The sequence below is a fragment of the Crocodylus siamensis genome, chromosome 7 (assembly GCF_052110815.1).
Source record: "Crocodylus siamensis isolate JL-2025a chromosome 7, ASM5211081v1, whole genome shotgun sequence".
In the NCBI taxonomy this organism is placed as follows: domain Eukaryota; kingdom Metazoa; phylum Chordata; order Crocodylia; family Crocodylidae; genus Crocodylus; species Crocodylus siamensis.
Genome location: NC_143401.1, coordinates 16506817 through 16526203, shown reverse-complemented (window position 1 = coordinate 16526203; position 19387 = coordinate 16506817).

Genomic DNA, 19387 nt, shown 5'->3' with positions numbered 1-19387 from the left:
ATTTGTTATATGTGAGGTAAATTCACTCTCATGCGATCAAGTGGGGTGGAAGCCCGCAGTTAACTACTTTGTGCAGTGCATTGTGGGAGTGACGTGCACCAAAATATAGTCTCCTGGGTGGATCTGTGCTCCTCACTTGTTGTCTGCGACATGTGTTTCTGTAGTTGCCATCCCCATTATGATAATACCCTGTGCTTGTGTACTGTCTGCTGTTGGGGAGTACCAAAATTTTCTTGTAAAAGTGCTAGAAATGGGTTTGGGGGTCAGTACAGTCCAAGTCTTGGAACATATCCCTATTTGCTAAATTGTAAAGTGGGTTCCCTTTATGCAAATTCTAGTTATGTGCCATTTTCCAGGAATGCAGGTACAGCATAAAGCGAGGGACGCCTGTACAATTATCTTTCTCAGTGATTGAAGACAAAATGGTAAGAGTGTACACAACAACATAAAAATAACTGATCAGTTAATGTAATTTAAAATCATTTAAATGTAAAAATGTATTTTTGATAATGTGTGCTTGTACACACAATGGTGGTTTAATTCTCCCTAAACTGAAATGGTGCTTTTTTAAAAACCTGCCATTCCCACCATTTCAGTTTAGAGAGAACTAAACCCCCATTGCCTGTACATGGGTGAGGGGGCCCAATCCTTTTTTTTTTCCTTCCCAGCCTACCTGCTTCTCCTGCACCATGGTCCCTGAGCTGCGTGGGCCCAGTGCTTCCTTACACAATGGCAGCACCCCCCAGGTGGCACCTGCCCGCTAGCACCTGGCTCAGGTAGTCCTGGGGGGTGCTGCCACCGCGGAGGGAAGCACTGGGCCCCACACAACTGGGGCTGTATGACCTGGTGGCAGCTTGTGCAGGCAGGCTTAACTGAGGGGAAAAAAATTGCGAGGACCCTAATCTTTTTTATTTTCCTCCTGGAGCCTGCCTGCCTGAGCTTTGCAGGGCATGGTGCTTTCCTCTGTGGCAGCAGTGTCCCCTGGGACCACCTTGGCTGGGTGCCAGTGGGTGGGTGCCACTTAGGAGATGTCACCACTGCAGAGGGAAACACCTGGGTCCCCCACAGCTCAGGGGCCATCAGCCCGCTGGCAGCTCCCCCCTCCCCCCACTGTGGGGGAGGCAGGTAAGGTCCAGTACCCCATGCACCGTCCCTGCCTCTTGGGACAACCCAGGAATGGATGGCTTGCCCCTGGAGCGGAGCGGAAAGGCAGCAGGAGGGCAGCTGGGTGTGCTAGCGGCAGGAAAAGGGGGCGGGGACAGTGTATGGGGTGTTGGGAGCCCCCCCAAGCCTGAACTTCTCTGAGCATGTCTGTTTCCAGCGCCCCATGCACCGTTGCATTTTGTTAGGTAGCAAACTAAAACACCTCAGAGGTGTTTTACTTTGCTACGTAATGAAGTCCTGTAAAACGGAATAAGCCACTGTACATGTAAATAGCAACACCATTAAAACAGAATACACTGCCAAGCATGTAAATAGCAATGCCAATAATGGTGCAAAAGGGCATTTTGCTGCTTTAAAGGCCAGTTTTGTTGCATGTACAAAGGCCCAATGATTTTCTTCACCCTGGAATTCAGTTTACTTATCTTTCTCTAGTTAGAAGTATCAGGCCAGATTCTATTCCACTTTTTTGGCATCTAAGTGAACTTAAGTTCCTAAGTGCAATTCTGTTCCATCCTGTCTGAATCCCTAACAATCTATTAATGCAGGGGTGCTCAACCTCCAGCCTCTGTTGTCATGTCATCTGGCTCATGGAGCTCCGCACAGGACCAGAAATTTGGTAATGGGGAGTGGTGGCACTGCTATCCTGCTGCCAAATTTCCAGTGCCAAGGGGAGCCCCAGGCTCTTCATGCTGGATTGGGCATCCAATCCCAGTGTGCAGGGCCAGGCGCAAGTGGTGCTAGGCCCCAAGACCTAATCCTGGCACATGAGAGTGCTGCTGTCCAATTCTGGCACAGGGGCAAGAGAGGATGGAGCTGCACCCCAGGGCCCACTCCCGGCAAGTGGAGGCATGAGGGTGTGGTACTATCCCCCAGGGCCCAATCACAGCATTCGGGGCATGGAGAGGGCAGTGCAGAGTCCTAGGGCCCAGTTCTGGTGTGCAGGGCTTGATCTAGACCTGCAGACTGGCCCCGTGCCATTCATCTGACCTATAGGGCCAAAAGCTTGGGCACCACTGCATTAATGTAGCTACTTATAAAACACACTATTATCTGACCCTTAACTTAAGTAATAAAAAAGTAGTAAGTAGAAGGAGGACCCATCTCCTTTTACATTAGCAGTTTTTCTACTCAAGCAGGGTGGAATAGAACCACAGAGGCCCAAGTCCACTTACTGATATGTTCCTAATAGGTGGAACAGAATGTGGCCCATAGTGATGGTTTTCAATTCAATAATATAAAAGTGTAAGTTAGGTATCCATTTCTTCAGCTTATTACAGATACATTGTAACTATTCTAAAGAAAGTATTTTTGATATTGGGAGAAAGGTAAATTCACTTTATTAAGAAAGTTTGAAGTCAGGCTATTTGATAATACATCATCAAAACACAACTCTGTTAGCATATTTCTCTAAGAAACTACTATTCAGGGATGTACATCTCCAACAGACAAAATCCTTATTAACTATACAGTAGGATTATAGATACTGGCTATAATCCTCAAAACATTTACTTTAAACATGTGCATAGTCTCATTGACATTAGTGGGACTGTTTATATGCATAAAGCTCAGCATACATCTAAATACTTTCAGTGTCATTTCCAAAGTTGTGAAAATACATCCCTTGAAGACAAAATGCTATACACAGTGGCCTTGTCAACAGAGATGCATTGGACTATTATGGTCTGGTATGGTACACTGATAAGTTGTTTTGTACCTAAACGGTGCAGAGAGATTTCCAGAGTTTTTGGTTGTAGCCGTGTTGGGCTAAGGACATAGGTAGGCAAGGTTCTTTGGGTAGATGTGATATCTTTTATTAGAGTAACTGAATAGTTGGAAAAATGTTCTTTGCAAGCACCCTTCTTTAGGCATAGGGAGTCTCTGCTGTTGTTCTGAGATCTCCAAGGAATGAAAGAAGCTAAAAGTGTGACAGGAGGTCAGTGCAGGGGTGACTGGTGCCTCCTGAGTCTGGGGGGAAGGGAGGGTACAATTTAGGGGCAGGCCCAGGGGCAAGCCAAAAGCCCCATATCCACTCCTATACTTCTGTGCCATGGCTTAGTGCCCCCTGCAACATATCACCAGCTTGCACCGCAAAAATCTGCCCCGTCCTGAGCAGTGCCGAGCTGGGGGCCAATCCTGGGGGAGGGGGGAGGGCATGTGCCCCCCCATGCCTCCCCTACCAGTTGCCTGTGGATCAGTAAGAATGTAAATAGGTGGAAATTAAAGGTTGAAAAGGGAAGGGGAAACAAGGGGGAAATAATTCCAAAGGTAAGCAAGGGAGACTCTGCTGTAGTTGAGGTCTCCAAGGTAGAACGAGGCAGTATGTGAAAAAGTAAATAGCTGGAAAATAGGAAGATAAAGGGTAGAAAATGGGGTGGGAAATACAACTGGTAAGGTCAGGCAGGTAGCTGGTGAATCCGATGTCAGGCAGGTTGTAATGTGTCATAAATCCAATGTCTATATTGAGTCCATGATTTTCGGTATTCAGTAGTGAAGTTTGTAGGCTTGTCTACGAAAGGCGTTTTGTAAGTTTCCTTGGAGGATTAGAACTGAGAGGTCAGAGAGGGAGTGATTGTCTTGTGAGAAATGTGCACCCACAGGTAATTGGATATTTTTGTATTTGATGGATTTTCGGTGTGCACGCCTTCTGATGCACAGTTGTTTGTTTTCTCCTACATATTTTCCATCAGGACATTTAGTGCACTGGATGATATGTATTACATTTCTGGAGGTGCAGATATAATATCCAGGAATGGTGATGATTCTGTTGTGGGGTGTGGTTATTGGAGGAGGTGTGGAGATGTGTTGGGAGGTTTTGCGCGTCTTGTTCTGAGTGGCCTGGATCCATCTGGTATGGTTTGGGTCATAGGAAGTTTGCTTCTGGTGAGAGATTTCCAGTGCTGTTCAACACTGCAAAAGGAACTAGCTTGTTCTTAGTATTTAATAACATTAACTAATTAGTTTTCTATTTGTTTTATAGTTCCCCCAAATTCTCAAAGCCTTCTGCAAAGGCTTACTAACAAAATAAAAGTATAGGGCAAATTTCACATAGTAGATAACCAAAGGGCACATTTACGGGAAGGGTGAGGGGAAGGGGAGCAGTGCTTTAATTAGAGCAGCCCCAAGAGCTACTTTAATTAAAGCATCACAGCACCTCATGTATCAGCATCCCCGCACTTCAAAATGGTGGTGGGTCGCTTGAACTAAATCTTGTTCAACAAGCTTTAGTTCGAGCAGCCCCACCACCATTTTGAAGCACGGGGAGGCTGATAAACAAGATATGGGAGGCTGCTAGAGCATGGTAATTACCGTGCTGCTGGAGTGTAGTAATTATTGTGGCATGGTAATTGCCATACAGATTAATCGAGTCTGCTCTGATGCACTGGAATTACAATGTGTTGGCGTAGCATCTGCACTCATGTACAGGCACCCAAAGTGACCAACTCTTGAGTTACTGACTGAAGTAGGAGCAATTCTGCTACCACCTCTGGCCATGCAAATGTTCCCACTATGAGCTCTGCCTTCCAGAGATGTGCAGACATCTCCCTATTCTTATAACAGGGGCACTTCTGTGCCTAGAGGGAGTAATAGAATTGCTCTTACACTTTAGTCGGGGGATTTAGAATTACTTGCAAGCTGCACTTGGGTCATTTACCTGGTGAAAGAGAATTTTGCTCTTAACGTAATAAATGGAAGCAAGACAGACAAATTATGTAAAGTTTTTGTGTCACTGCAGCTGCTAATTCAGACTGAAACAGAAAGAGATCTTTCCAGTTATGCTAAATTGGCAAACTATTAAGTGAATGAAAAAAACCACACTTTTTAAAAATAGGGCACTTTAAAAGAATTTCCTCTTCCTCTTGACAGCAAGATTACAGGAAAATCAAGTACATTGTCTTGACAGCAGTAGATTCAAGATTTCAAAAGATCTGAAATGACAGTGGAATTGTCTGCCTAGAGTTGAGGGGTACAGTACGTCCTGAAAGAGCTATACTTATAAAAAGACTTCCATTTCAGTCTGGAGCATGCATTGTCGTGAAAACTCTACATTCCCTCCCCTCCACCAAATGTTAATGACTTTCTTGTCTGGGAAGAAAAAAGGGCCTTTTTTTCTGTCTTTTGTTCTCTTTTGTCAAGTGTCAGCTTTGGATAGATGACAGACAGACAGCTGGTCACTTGAAGACAGATTTGCTTTATTGTGTAAATTTTCAACCTGATAATTTATACTTCATATTGTCTGGTTGAAAAAAGAGAAACATCTTCCTTAGATGCTTTTCTGTCCTGGGATTTGTACTTGTGAGGAAAATTGATTAAAAAAAAAACCTTCAAAGGCAAGAAATCTACGGGCTATGAATTCCTAATGCATGTATACTGGCTTTGACCACTTCAGAGCAAAAGAGAGGCACAGCCCAGGTTTGGCAAAACATGCACTTCTCCATCCCATATAAAATGATCCTTTGTTGTTAGCTAAATGTTCATTTTGTCCACTATGTTTTATGACAAGGTTTTGTGAATCACTTCTCCTTCCAACCTCTCAGTCCTGATCTTGTACCACTGTGGGCTCAGACAGAAGTGACAGTTTTCAAGCAATCTGGCTTCTGAAAGTACCCTGTAGACATGATTTAACACATGTACACAGATGCAGAATGCTTTAAAAATGACCAATCACACGAAAAATTAACCCTGGTTAAATCAGGTAGGCGCTCAAAAGCAGAGTGCCTTAGGGAACTTGTGTTACCTCCAGGGTTAATTTTCTACCCCTTGGGTTGTCAGGGGGAAAGAGGGAACTGCTGGCTACTGAATGGCCAAAGCTGGGGGGGAATGGAGCCCCCTCAGCTCATGGCCCCCCCTAGCTACCCTGGTTGGGGTATTGGGGAGCTGGGTTGGGCCACTGAGATGAGAGGGCTCCATTCCCCTGCCCTGCCCCCCCGCCGCTCTGGCCATTCAGCAGTAGGACTTGATTATCAGAAGAAGTAATATTATAGAAGTACTGAGTATGTTTGCTCACGTACAGTCATTAAGCCTGCAAAGGATTGTGCTATTACTCATGAAGCCATGAATATAAAACTTTACAATAAACTTGTGCCAAAGGTCACTCCCAGCTGATCCTGCTGTAACTAGGTACCCACTCATTTGGGCTGGGAAGTCAAAAGCAGCTGGACTTGAAGCAGCTGAACACCCTGTCTGCTGTTGGTTATAAAAACTGGCATGCATTAACTATACTAGTTTGATGGGCTTTTTGGCTCAGGTGGAACAGGCTAAGATAGGATTTTGGGCAATGGAATATTTGCATGGTGGTTAGGGGCCTCTATATCACTGCCTATATATGCTGAGACAATCTACAATGAGGGGGTCCCAGCCCACAGACCACACCTGGCCCATGGCTCCATGTCTTCTGGCCATAGTTCTAGAAATTTGGTGGTGGGAGAGTAGTGGCGCTACTCCCCTACCGCCAAATTTCTGGACCTGTGAGGAGCCCCAGGCCCTGTGTACTGGATCAGGTTCCTGATCCCAGTACACAGGGCTGGGTGGAAGTGGTGCTGGGCCCCAGAGCCTAATCCTGTATACAGGGACTGGGAGGGGGTGACACCAAGACCCAGGGCTGAATCCCATGTGGGGAGCTGGGAGGAGGTGGTGCCAGGCCCCAAGAACCAACCCTGGGGCTTGGGGGCAAAAGGTAGCAGTGCTTGGTCCCAGGGTCTGCTCCTGGTACTTGAAGCAGGGAAGGGTTGATACTGGACCCCAGGGCCCAATCCTGGTGTATGGGGCTTAATCTGACCTGCAGACCAGCCCTGCACCACTCCTCTGGCCCACAAGACCAAAAGGTTGAGCACCACTGATCTATAAGGTAAAGAGGACAGCAAGCAATTCAAGAGGTGTGAAGAAGAAGAGGGACTGACCAATGCCAACCTACCCTTGCTCTGGTGATTCAGTGGGCCTCAGAGGGTCTGTAAGCATATACAAATCAGGACCTGTCTACAGAGGGGGCATCAGACTGCATGTTTCCTAGGTCCCTTCCCTTCTCCCTGCAGCACTGGCATTGTTCTGAGAACATACCTGTGCTGCCCACGGATCCCCAAGTAATTCCTAGACTTTATTGCAACTCCCCTGGAGTTTGCTTCAGCAAGTATTGGTCCTCTACCACTGGAGAGGAGCTGGAGGAATGATCTTTCCCCAAGACACTGATGTGGGAGACTATTAGGTTTGGTGTTGCACCACTCAGTCTGATGTTCCCCAGCAGTCAGTCCTGGCCTGTTTTTTTTTTATTTCAGTGTCCCAGTAGCCTCTCTGGTCTCACCTGCCACATGTTTGATATTTTTGGGAGTCAGGACTTGTTCATCTGAAGTGACACTCAGGTGCCTCTCTCCACAATGCTTATCACTGGCTGTCTCAAGTCTGGCCCAGCCGGGATCACTGCCTGATGGTACAAGTAACTGCTTGCTGGTCTCTCAGACCCACTAATTTAGTTAGCCTATCAGGCTCATCAGCTTCTCAAGTTCACCCAGAGCCTTCGATTACTATCCAGTCCTGGGCCTCATTATGCTCATAATCAAGCCTTGATGAGCCCTGCTCTCTACTCCTGGGCCTCATCCTACCCCAATCAACCAAGACACAGCACCTTCACCAGGTCCCCCACAGGGCTAACACCCAATATCAGCACTTTTCATGTCAGTCTTCCTCAATGGCCTTTCTACTCCCCTTAAAGCCACCCCATGCCTCATGACTTATGGTGATGATGTTTTTGTTTCCTAGTTTATCTTTCTTCTTTACCATTCTCACACTCTCCTCATTCCTGCTCTTCAGGGAGCCCAGCCAAGGTCACACTAACTTACTAACTTGATATCCCCTTTTAGTTGCACTGCTGCTGGTCACAAGGATCCTCCCCTTCCCCCCTCCCTGCCTGACAGGGCACTGGCATTCTTCATTACTTGATTAATATGCCCTCTGCAATTTGCAACTTGGGGCTCTGTGGCCCATTTCTCCATACCCTGCAGTCTCCCTAATAACAGGGGTTAGGGGCCCCTTGCTACTTACCCTCCTTCCTTTTTACAGACCTACGGTAGGAGGTTCAGCTGCATGCAGTATTCCTCTTACCGTCTACACCATCACTTTTGGCGTGGGTTGTTGACTTCCAAGCACTGTAGCCAGACTGTGGCTCTATGCTGCACCACCTATCTGCCTCACTCTGGTGCAACACAACCTCTGCACCTTCCTTTAACATTGCAGACATTACCTTTTCTCTCCTTCTACCGGCAGCATTCCTTGGGTCTCTATTCATTTGAGTTGCACTGATGGGCTGTTCTTCTGGTCCTATACCCATTCCAACATCCCCCAGACCATGGGGTTAGTGTGGCACTTAGCAGTCCACTTGGAGGCCTTTGTGAGAAATCGTCTTGATATCCATTAGTACCTATGTGAGTCTGCAGAACAGAAACTGTCCGCTGACTATTGATATAGCCTGGATTACTTCAATGGATCATTCAAAAGTGACTGTTTCTATGTCTTAACTCTTGCCATCTTGATTCATCTGGATGTCTGCACATTGTACTGTTCCTGCAACACTGAATACCTCTCTCAGCTTCTTCCAGCCCACTTAAAAATTATCAACTGAAATGGTGGATACAAGTCTACCTGTAATTTCCTGACCACTTTAGGAGGAATGTCCAGATTGCTGAAAACCCAGGGTGGTAACTCTTGTATCCTGGTTTCCTTACCCAGACCCCATATTCTTCAGGCCTGCCTCTTATGTACTGCAGTACCCTAAAAGCATGCTGACCATCTTGGGTCTTCTTTAATGTTCACAGGTCTCCTGTGAAGTCATATTTGTTCCAAGTCTCTAATACTTTCTTCATAAATTTTTCATCTTTGAATTGAACCACACAACCACTTGACTATCCCTTCCCATGTCTTCCTCTGTTGTTCCTGGTGGTCAGTTATGTCTTCCTCTATGGTCCCCGGTGTTGCTGCTACTGCAAACTCTGGTTCCTGCTTGTCTACACTTATGACATGCACCCTTCCATCTTTTTTATTAGGAGCCCTTGTGCAAGTCCTTCTGAAACTGAGGTGACTAACAGGACCTCTTGTACTCTCTGAGGTTTCACCAAGCTTCTGTGGTCTTGGTGAGGCTTCCTTTCACTGTGCTTCTTTTTAGATCAGGGGTGGGCAACGCGGGACGGGAAGTTCTGCCCCTACCCCTGACCTTTGCCACTGGAAACCACTCCCCTTGCCCCCAGACATACTCCTTTTGGGAAAGAGGGTTGCCTTCTTGGAACTGGAAAAAAAAAACCAAATTATATATTAAAAAATCAAATATCTATTATAACATATTTTAATTTTATTTCAAAAAATACTTTTGTCCCGATTTATGTATGTTTGCATAGTGTATATAGAGGCAATTACATAATAGCTAAAAATAAAGTCTTACTCTTGTATACTGTTTGAGGGAGGTGTAATGGGGGGTGCAGTGGCACTGGTTATTGCACATTAATTTAATACCTGATAACACAGGTACTAAACTTAATGCACCATATCAATGGCACATTAATGAAGATGTAGACATGTCCACTGTCTCTGACATTTAAAGCAACATCCCCTGGCTTCCTTAGGTGGTGGGCCCTCTGTCTCTAGGATCATCCCAACCTCCTTCATGTGGGCCTTTCTTTCCATTGGACTGAGTCCCTGGTTATCCCACCTTGACTTCCCCAGTCATTCCAGTTTGGCCACATCCTCTGCTGATGATAATCTCTGGCAAGCTTCATTGCCTCTTCAAATATTTGTGGGGGCACGTGACTCACCAAGTCAATAACCCCATTCTCTAAGTCCCATATGAATTGCTGCAGTACCACTTTTTCCACTATTTCCACAGCTGTCTCTACCTCTGGGTATAACCATTTGTGGGTGGTGTCCTGTAGGGCTTGACCCAATACTTGGTGCTAGTGGAGCTCCTGGCTTTTTTGCAGCTCTGCATCATTGTTGCTGGGACTTTTCCAATACATTGATCCACCAAAGTATAACTTTAAAAAACTTGTTCATAGTCATGAGCATCATCCAACATTTATGCCACTTAGGCTTCCCCTATCAGGAGGTTTTCTATTACAATCCAGGCCTGGGACTCATTATGCCAAAGTGATGTCCTCAGGCCCTAATGAGCCCTGCTCTCCATCCCCAGGCAATTGCCAGCCTACTTTCTGCTCCTGGGTCTTAGTCTGTCCCAATCAAATGAATATGCAGGGCCCTTGCTAGGTGCCCACTGTGACCTCATACAGGACTAACTCCCCTTATCCATGTGCCCTCACATCAAGCACTCTCAGTGACCTTTCTGCTTCCCCTAGAACCACCTTTTGGCTTAGACAAACTCAGAGACAAAAACATAACCAACTTATCTTTCTCCCTTATAGTCCCCAGGCTCTTCTCATACAGGAAGCACCTTCCCCCAAGCCCAGCTTAGCCCAAACTGACTCACTCTTCCAGAGTTAGGGTTATATCTTACTTTAGCTCTGTCTGTTCTGGTCACCAGGCTACCTCTCCCCCAACAGGGTACAGGGGTTCTTCATTACTTGGTTAACAGGATGGCAGTCCTTGCTGCCTGCAGCTTGCAGCCTGGAGTTCTTCAGCCCCTTTCTCCATGCTTGGCAGCCTGCCCTCTGGATTCTGCAGCCTACATACACCCCATAGCCGCCAGTAATAGGGTCTGTAAGCAGGTTGGTGTGACTGATACCTTCCATTGCTTTCTCGTGAGCTCCTCAGCCAGTCCTCTACACACAAGCACAATCTTTGTACTAAACAAGGGAACAAAACTCAGCCTTCCTCTAGGCAGTAGAAAGAGGCCTTTTAGCTCTGTCCCAGTAACTGTCACATGTGTTGGCAAGTCCTGAACGCTCCTCACCTCTTTGTGCTGTGCTTGGTGTGTCACTACATTCTTCCTCCCAGATACTCTGATCCCAGAAGCAGTTCAATCTGAATCATTGGACACTGCAGATGTTTAAGCCCCACCCTCCCCCTCAAAAAATGTGCTTTACCAGAAGCAGTGTATTACTTCGACCTGGCTCCATAGCATCTGTATAGATCATATGCTTCAATAGGGTTTTTTGGCACTTTTAGCAAAGCTGGATCAATCAACTATTAGATAAAAGTGCAAAAAAAGCCCCATTAAAGTGCCTGATCTGTACAGATGTTGGGTGAGCCGGGTTTAACTAAGGCGCTGCCTCTTCTGGGTTTGCACTGGGCTCAACATGGGAGTGTACTGAATTTAAAGTAAAGTGGTGTTTTGGGGTGTTTTTTTTTAACATCTGCAAGTAGTCACAAAAAATGCCAGGTACCAATGCATCAGCCTGGGGTTGGCTTCCTTCATTATGTGTAGCCACTTCAGTGGGAATGGTCCATGACTAGAGCAAAGGAATTTGCAGCTCAGATATAGGACCGGATGTTCTCTGTCTTCAAAGTCCTGGGAAAGCAGGGGTCTAACTTCCCATTTCGTAACGTGTACTCTGAATAATTAATTTCCCAACAGGCAAGTCAGTATTTTACTAGCTTTGCCTTTAGTGCAAAGTGATTACAGCACTGCCCTGTGTCACAGTCCCTGGAATTCAAACCCTAGCTCATGGCACCCGCAGAGGACCAGGCTGCAATACCACCAGGAGTCTAGATATGTACCTCCCCCAGCTCATCCTGGCACTTCCCACAAGGTTCCTAATGGGATTAGGTGATCTAGGAGGACCAATGGGAGCCACAGGCCTTGGTGGGAGGGCTATAAAACCCTCCCATTTCTTGGAGAGGGTTATATGCCTTATGCCTACAACAGTACTGCCAAAATCCCTGCTTTGAACCTCCTTGCAAGATTCCTGTGCTCTTGCTCCTGTTTTGGACCTCCTAGCTCTGAACCCCTTTTTTACTCCTGTTTCACCTCTGCCTCAGTCTCTCCTGCCCTGCCTCCAGCCTTGTTCCAACCTTGCTCCTGCCTTGGACACCCAGTACTCAGGCCCCACCTGGAGTACTGTGTCCAGTTTTCGGCCCCCCACTACAGAAAGGATGTTGACCAATTGGAGAGAGTCCAGCAGAGGACAACAAAAAGATCAGGAGGCTGGAGCACATGATTGATGAAGAGAGGGTGAGGGAGCTGAGCTTATTTAGTCTGCAGAAGAGAAGACTGAGAGGGGATTTAATAGGAGCCTTCAACTACCTGAAGGGTGGTTCCAAAGAGGATGTAGCTGGACTGTTTTCTATGGTGGCAGATAATAGAACAGGGAGCAACGATCTCAAGTTGCAGCAAGGGAAGTTTAAGATAGATAATGAAAACTTTCTCACTAGGAAGGGTAGTAAAACACTGGGACAGGTTACCCACAGAGTCCTTGCAGGTTTTGAAGACTTGGGTAGACAAAACCTTGGCTGGGATGATCTAATTGGGAATGGTCCTGCTTTGAGCAGGTTGGCCTATATGACCTTCTGTGGTCTCTTCCAACCCTAATTTTCTACAATTCTATGATTCTCTAAGAGGAATTTGCTAGTATCCCTTTTCAGGTCGAATGTGGACACATATTTGGTCTTCCCCAACCAATTTGACAATTTGTTGACTTGAGACATTGGGTGGGCATCAAACTTCCATGCTGCATCCAGCTTGCAAAAGTTGATGCAAAACCAGATCGTGTCGTCCGGTTTAGGAACTAACAGGCTGCACCATTTACTCAATGATTCTTCAATTACTCCCATGTCCAACAAGCACTTCCCTGTTTCCTGTAGAGGCTCGACTGTCCAGGAGAACCCATTTTGGATGGGATAACCTAGGTTTAATATGATTCAGTGATTAATTAAGGTGGTCCTCCCCATTTGGTCATAAACAAATATAGAAACTCTTTCAGTAGGCCGTTGGTCTCCTCCTGTTGAGATACTGGCAAGCTATAACCTCACTGGTTGGGTGGTGATCTGTGTTTCCCACATATCCCTTACTCACTGGGAAAGTGGTTGAGGTGTTCAGTGCTCTGCAGGCCTGCCAGTGTTTCAAGAGATTTGTGTGATATATTTGTGACTTGTGTTATCTTCCCATAAAGCACAGTTTATAAGTCCACATCCCCAACTTGCCTTACAACCTGATAGGGTCTCTTCCATTTAGCGAGCAATTTGGTTTCTAATGAGGGGAGAAACAGCAGGACCCAGTCTCCAGGCCGATAGGTCTGGAGCCACACATTTTTATTATAATGTTGTTCTTGTGTTTGCTGCACAGCCCTGAAGTTCTTTTTGTTCTCCCCACTAGGTCTAGTTGTTCCCACAGCTTAAGAATGTATTGAACGACGTTCTGGGTCTTTGTGTCCTGTGCTTGCCAGGTCTTGGGAAGTAATTCTGACATACCTTGAGCCTGCTTCCCATAGTGAAATTCAAAGGGGAAGAACTCTGTAGATGATCAGAGAACGTCACCTAGCCTCCTTATACAGGCCAGTTCACACTGTATACTGGGTTTTTGGCTAGTTTTATTTTTCATGGGGCAAATGTGTCCCCACAGAAAATCATCAAACCATGAAACCAACAAGAATGCAAAAGGACAGATAAACAAGGAGATCAACCAAAAATCAGCAGTCTTTCCTCAGATCCCAAGAGAGCAACCCAGGCCTTGTGCTTCTTCCCAGCACCACAGCCTTCCCCTCCCATTTTCTACTCTGCCCCTGGAGCTCTTACGCCTCTCCGGGTGCATCTACGTTGTCATAAGGCTTTGTAGTGATGCACGACATTGCCGTATGGCGCACTACAGTGATATACTGATCACACAGGTCTATACGTGATCTCTATCTACATCGCTGTAGCAGCACTCTCCCCCGGTATAGTGCACTGCTACAGTGACATAGTGATGAAATCTAATCGTGCATGGCGTAGTAACTGCCTGTAATGTGTTGTGCTTTAGTACTTTCAAAAGGAAGTACTAAAGCATGGCACCATAGTAATGTTGCTGTATGGTGATGGGTAGATGCACGCTCTGTGGCTTTATCCTAATTCTCTCATCAGTTGCAGCTGCTGTCAGCCTTCCAACCAGGCAGACCCTTAACTGCTGTCTACCTGCAACTGGGCCTCAGGATGAGCTGCAAGCTGTGCAGGTCCTTTTAGTCCTAGATCATGAAGAGCAAATAAAGCAGAAGCACATCCCATTTCTGAATATCCCCTGGTACAAACTATCTTAACATCCCCTTCACAGTCCAAATGAATTTCTCCACTAGACCATCTGTTTGGGAGTGGTAAAGAAATGTTCTGACTGGGTGGACTGTCAAAAGCAACCACACCTTTTGAAGTAGCCAGGACATAAAGACAGTGCCTTGGTTGGTCAATATTTCCTGCACAAGGCCCATCCTCAAAAAGATCTTTAGTAGCTCCATGAATGCTGTTTGGGCTGAGGTGTTGTGGATTTCTGCTGCCTTGGGATACTGGATAGTGTAGTCCACAAGCACCACAATCAAGTGGCACCTGCTGGTACTGGCTTCTAAGGGCCTGATGATATCAACCCCAACTTGCTCAAAAGGGGTATCCATCAAGGGGAATGGCACCAATGGCATCCAGTGTTGTGGGTGTGGGACAACCAGCTGTCACTCAGGGCATGATACACATCAATATTTAATGTCCTGATAAATCCCTGGTTGAAGAACTGGGCGAATACCTTTGCCTGAGTTTTCTTGACCCCCCAGATGACCTGCTTAAGGCATCTCATGTGCCAATTTCAAAACTTGATTCTAGTGCAACTTTGGCACCAGCAGCTGGGTTCTTCAGGTTCTGGTTATGCTGTTGCACAAGACCTTCATCAGGACATCCCACTGCTGCTGCCCACATGGGTGCCTAGGTGAGGGTCTATTATTGTGTCATTCACCTGGGCCAGCTGGTCATATAGCGGGAGCAGGGCAAAGACTTAGTCTTCCCTCTGTCTTTGAATGAAATCAGTCCCCACTTCCAGGGCCCTGATCTCTCCCTCAGGCAGACTGCCCACAGAACCTGGTTCTGGGGAGTGCCCTCTGGGCCAGCCCAGCTCATACTGGACCCTGATACCTTTGCCTTGCCTCTTACTTAGTCTTTTCTCTGCCACAAGAACTTCCCTCCTAGCCCTTTGGCATTCCCAGTTTGATGTCGCTTAGGGTCCAAAGATCTCAGGGTCAAAACGAAAAATCTCCCCCACTTGGTCCTCAAACTGATCTTGCAGCTCTAGCTTCTCCTTTTTCATGCTGTCAGGTATGGCAGCTTGTTCAGTGGGCCTTAGTTCCAACCCACCACTACTGGGAGGGAAAAGTGGCTGGCCACTACTGCAACTAGTTTGACTGTTTGGCCTACAATTAAGAGTTGCACATTGTGGTGGGATAGGGGCCAGTATCCCCATGCATACAGTTATATAAACATGCTCCACACCCACAACTGATGGCTGGACATGATCCATGAGTTGTCCACAAACAAATGTCTACCTGGGACCTCTCAATGAGGCCAGGACCTAGATGTCCCCAACTGTTATGGGGAGTATATAAGCTCTCTACTTATTGGACTGTATCAGAACTACAGAAAGCCCAGAATGGACAACTGCAGCCCATGAGTGGGCAATCCTGGTGCCAGTGACCAGGCTGGCCACACAGAAAACAGACTGAGGGTTCCCCTTTCCCTGGGCCTACCGTTCCCTCCCAGAAAGGATCTTCTTCAGGCCCTGATTCAGTGTCTCAAGGTTACTGAGCCTGCCCCTGTCATTTTGGGGAGCAAGGCAGGACTCCTGGATTGAGTGCGTGACTACCCAAGAGCTCATGAGCCATGATTGGTTTTCCCTGCTTTACATTTATTCTTTGTTGATCCTGTCCCTTTGGCCTGGCCAAAGACTTGCCACAATGTAATTTGGCCTCCAGTCTTCAATGAAGCGGACTGGCTCTTTCACTCAGGATGCTGAGGACACCTTACTCTGTGCTTTGATGGAACAGACTCCCTGTGCAATCCCCTTTCTGGATCTAAATGGAGCTAGACCAGTAGGACTCAACCTCCAGCCTGTAGGCCAGGTTTGGCCTGTGAGGCCATGTCATCTGGCCTGCAAGTCTTTCTATGTGCCTAAAAATTTGGTGGGGGAGCAGTGGCAGCAGTAATTGTAGCTCCCCTGCTGCCAAGTTTCCAGACCTGTGGAGAGGCCCATAGGCTGGAAGACGTGCCATGTGGTGGGCAGCACGCAGCCAAATCTGGTGCGTGGGGTTGTGCTGGTGCACAGTCAGATCCAGTGTGTCAAGTCAGGCCAGCATAAAGCTAGATCTGGTGTGCAGAGTCAGGCCACACATGCTGTTGTGCTGATGTGTGCAGCCAGATCCAGCATGCAGGGACAGAGCAGTTCACTAGATGACATCTGTGGACTAACCTCATGTGTTGATCCCATGCTGGATCTGGACTCTTGCCACTCATATGGCCTGCAGGGCCAGAAGGTTGAGCAACACTGACCTAGAGCGGGGATGCCATAGGCAACAGTGGTCAGTGTGGGTGACATTCAGGTCAGTGTGGGTGACATTCAGCATACTGGGGAAGGGGGAGGCAGCACAGGAGCAGATAGGGCAGGAAGCAGAAAGCAGAGCAGAAAATCAGGGAGGTTGCACAGGGCAGGGAGTAGATAACAGATTGGGGAATTGGGCAGGGGAAGGGGAGGAGAGTGGCACTTTTGAAAGTGAGGCCTAATTTGTGGCATGCTGGCAAAGAAGATTGGCCCCCACTGAACTAAACTATGATGTTTATCCAAGAGCCACCAGAGGGCAGCAGCATCCTGTGAAAGGCTTGAGGTTCATTGTGGCCCCAGAGGAGCTTGCTGAGATGGATTTAGTAAGTGCACTTCCTTCCTTTGTTTGCTTTCACTAGCTAATTGCAGAACATCACTAGCTGGTGTATAAAGGCAAGTATCAGATAAGCACAAAGCACAGAAATCCCCTCCCTCCTCCACACATGCACTTAATCAGTCTCAAAGCAGGACTTCCTCACTAACACAGCTTATGAGGAAATGTCAGAAACTGAGTCAGGTTAGGGCTCTGGGTGCTGCTTACTGCAAAGGTAGACTCCTATCTGATATGAAGTTGCAAATGTGCCCATTTTGGTATAGTCCTGGAAAGTGATCTGGGTCTCTAACCTGTTACAATGCCAGACACCTCCATGTGATAATAATACAGGAGATCCTTACCATTTGCGGGGGATACGTTCTTGTATCCCCCATGAATGGCGAAATCCATGAATAAGGCACTGCATTCATGAACACCATTTGTGTTCATGAATGCAGTGCCCCAGCGGCTGGAGGTGGGACATGGCTGCACTGGTGGCGGCAGTGGGAGCTCAGCAGCGGTAAGCGCAGAGCTCCCGAGGAGCTCCTTTAAGTATTTAAGATGCGGGTTTGGCATTCACGAATATTTGAAACTGTGAATGCCGAACCCATGAATAGTGAGGGTTTTCTGTACTCCTGTTGCTTCAGAATTCAGCTCTCTATTACCGATGGCATGATCACATCTTACTCTGCTCCTCACATTAACTTCCCATTTAACAGTCAAGCGCAGGGCCTTATCATTAAAGACCTCACCACTCCTTGTGCCTTCCACCGCTTTGCCCTTTGGAACAAAGGAATTTTTACCTGCAAGGGCAAGACTGCTGTCACAGAGACACAACTTCCTCAGCAGCTGGTTCATGCCTGTCAAAGGCACTCCTAGACCCCTTTGGGGTGAGTCAACATCCCAGGCACTAACTGAATCAAATCAAAGCAATTTCTCTAGGACAATGGTGCCCAAACTTTTTGCCCCATACACCAGATGGACAGGGCCCAGTCCATTCATAGGCCAGATCCAGCATGTGGAGCAGACGTGGAATGGCTCTATCTGGCTGCACAGAAAGGTCAGGGGGCAGCTCAGCACCAATCAAGCCATGCAGAGAAAGGGGGCAAGGCCTAGCCCCAACCCACCACTGAGAGGGGTGAGGGGACATGGCCTAACCCTGACCTGGTCAAGCAGGGCTTGAGAATTTGGTAATGAGGAAGGAGTTGCAACATTAATAGCCATTGCTCCTCCGCTGCCAAGTTTCCTAACTCATGGGGAGCCCAGTGAGCCAGATGCCATAGCTCTGTGGGCTAGATTTGCTCCATGGGTGAGGGGTTGAGCACCCCTGCTCCAGAGCTTGAGGACTGAGAAACAGTGGGCCAACATATCTCCTTTAAAATGTGCTAGTGGTAAGAAAGTGGTGACATTGGTAGATAGGGCTACAAAGTACCTTGATTTCTGGTGTTTAAAGAGGAGAGTGGAGAAGATACTTATACCTGCCTGTGTTCCCAGAGCAGTGCTGCCCTGTGCTCAGATCAAGCGACTTTGTGCCAGGACTCCTGGTTTCTTTTCTGATCTTTGTGAGTACAGGTTTCCCTTGCTTTATGCTGTACATGCATGCGTTCCTGGAAAATGGTACATAACTCAAATTTGCATAAAGGGAACCAACTTTACAATGTAACAACTAGGATAGCTTCCAAGACCTCAACTGTACGGACCCCAAGAGCCCTTTCTACCACTTTTACAAGACAATTTTGGTGCTCACCAACAGCAGACAGTACACACAAGCACAGAGTGGTGGTGAATGTTACCATAATGGGGATGGCAGCTACAGAAACATGTCTCTCAGAAAACGAGTGAGGAGCACAGATCCGCACAGGAGACTATATTCTGGTGCACATCGCTCCCGCAATGCACCACACAAAGCAGCTGTCTGTGGGCTTCCACCACACCAATAGCATAAGAGTGAATTTACCTTGCATATAACGAACTTTTGGTATAAAAAGGGTCATTGTAGGGGAGCGAATTCACACATACAGGACCCACATAAAGCGAGGGAAACCTGTACTATTCTGCGTTCCATTCCTGTCTTTACCCTCCTGTGCAGGCAGTGCAAGGAACACAGTAGAGGTCTTGACATAGGTGCTTCTATCTTGTATGTGTTCTCCATTATACAAAGATTGAAACTGTATGTTGTTGCTGTAAATGTGTAACTAAATCACATTTACTCAAAGAACCTTGTCTAACTAAATCATAGAAATTCTGGGTTAAGCTGCAGAAGTGTGGCTAAAGCAGAATTCCCTAGTAGCCTGTTTCAAAGCGACCTCAGAATGAACCTTTGCAGACATGACACCTAGTAAAGGAAAGAAAGCAATTAGTATGTCCAGCTGGACGAAATAAGTTAAACAGAGCACAAAGCCTTAAATGAGACACTTTAATCCAAACATACTATATCATAG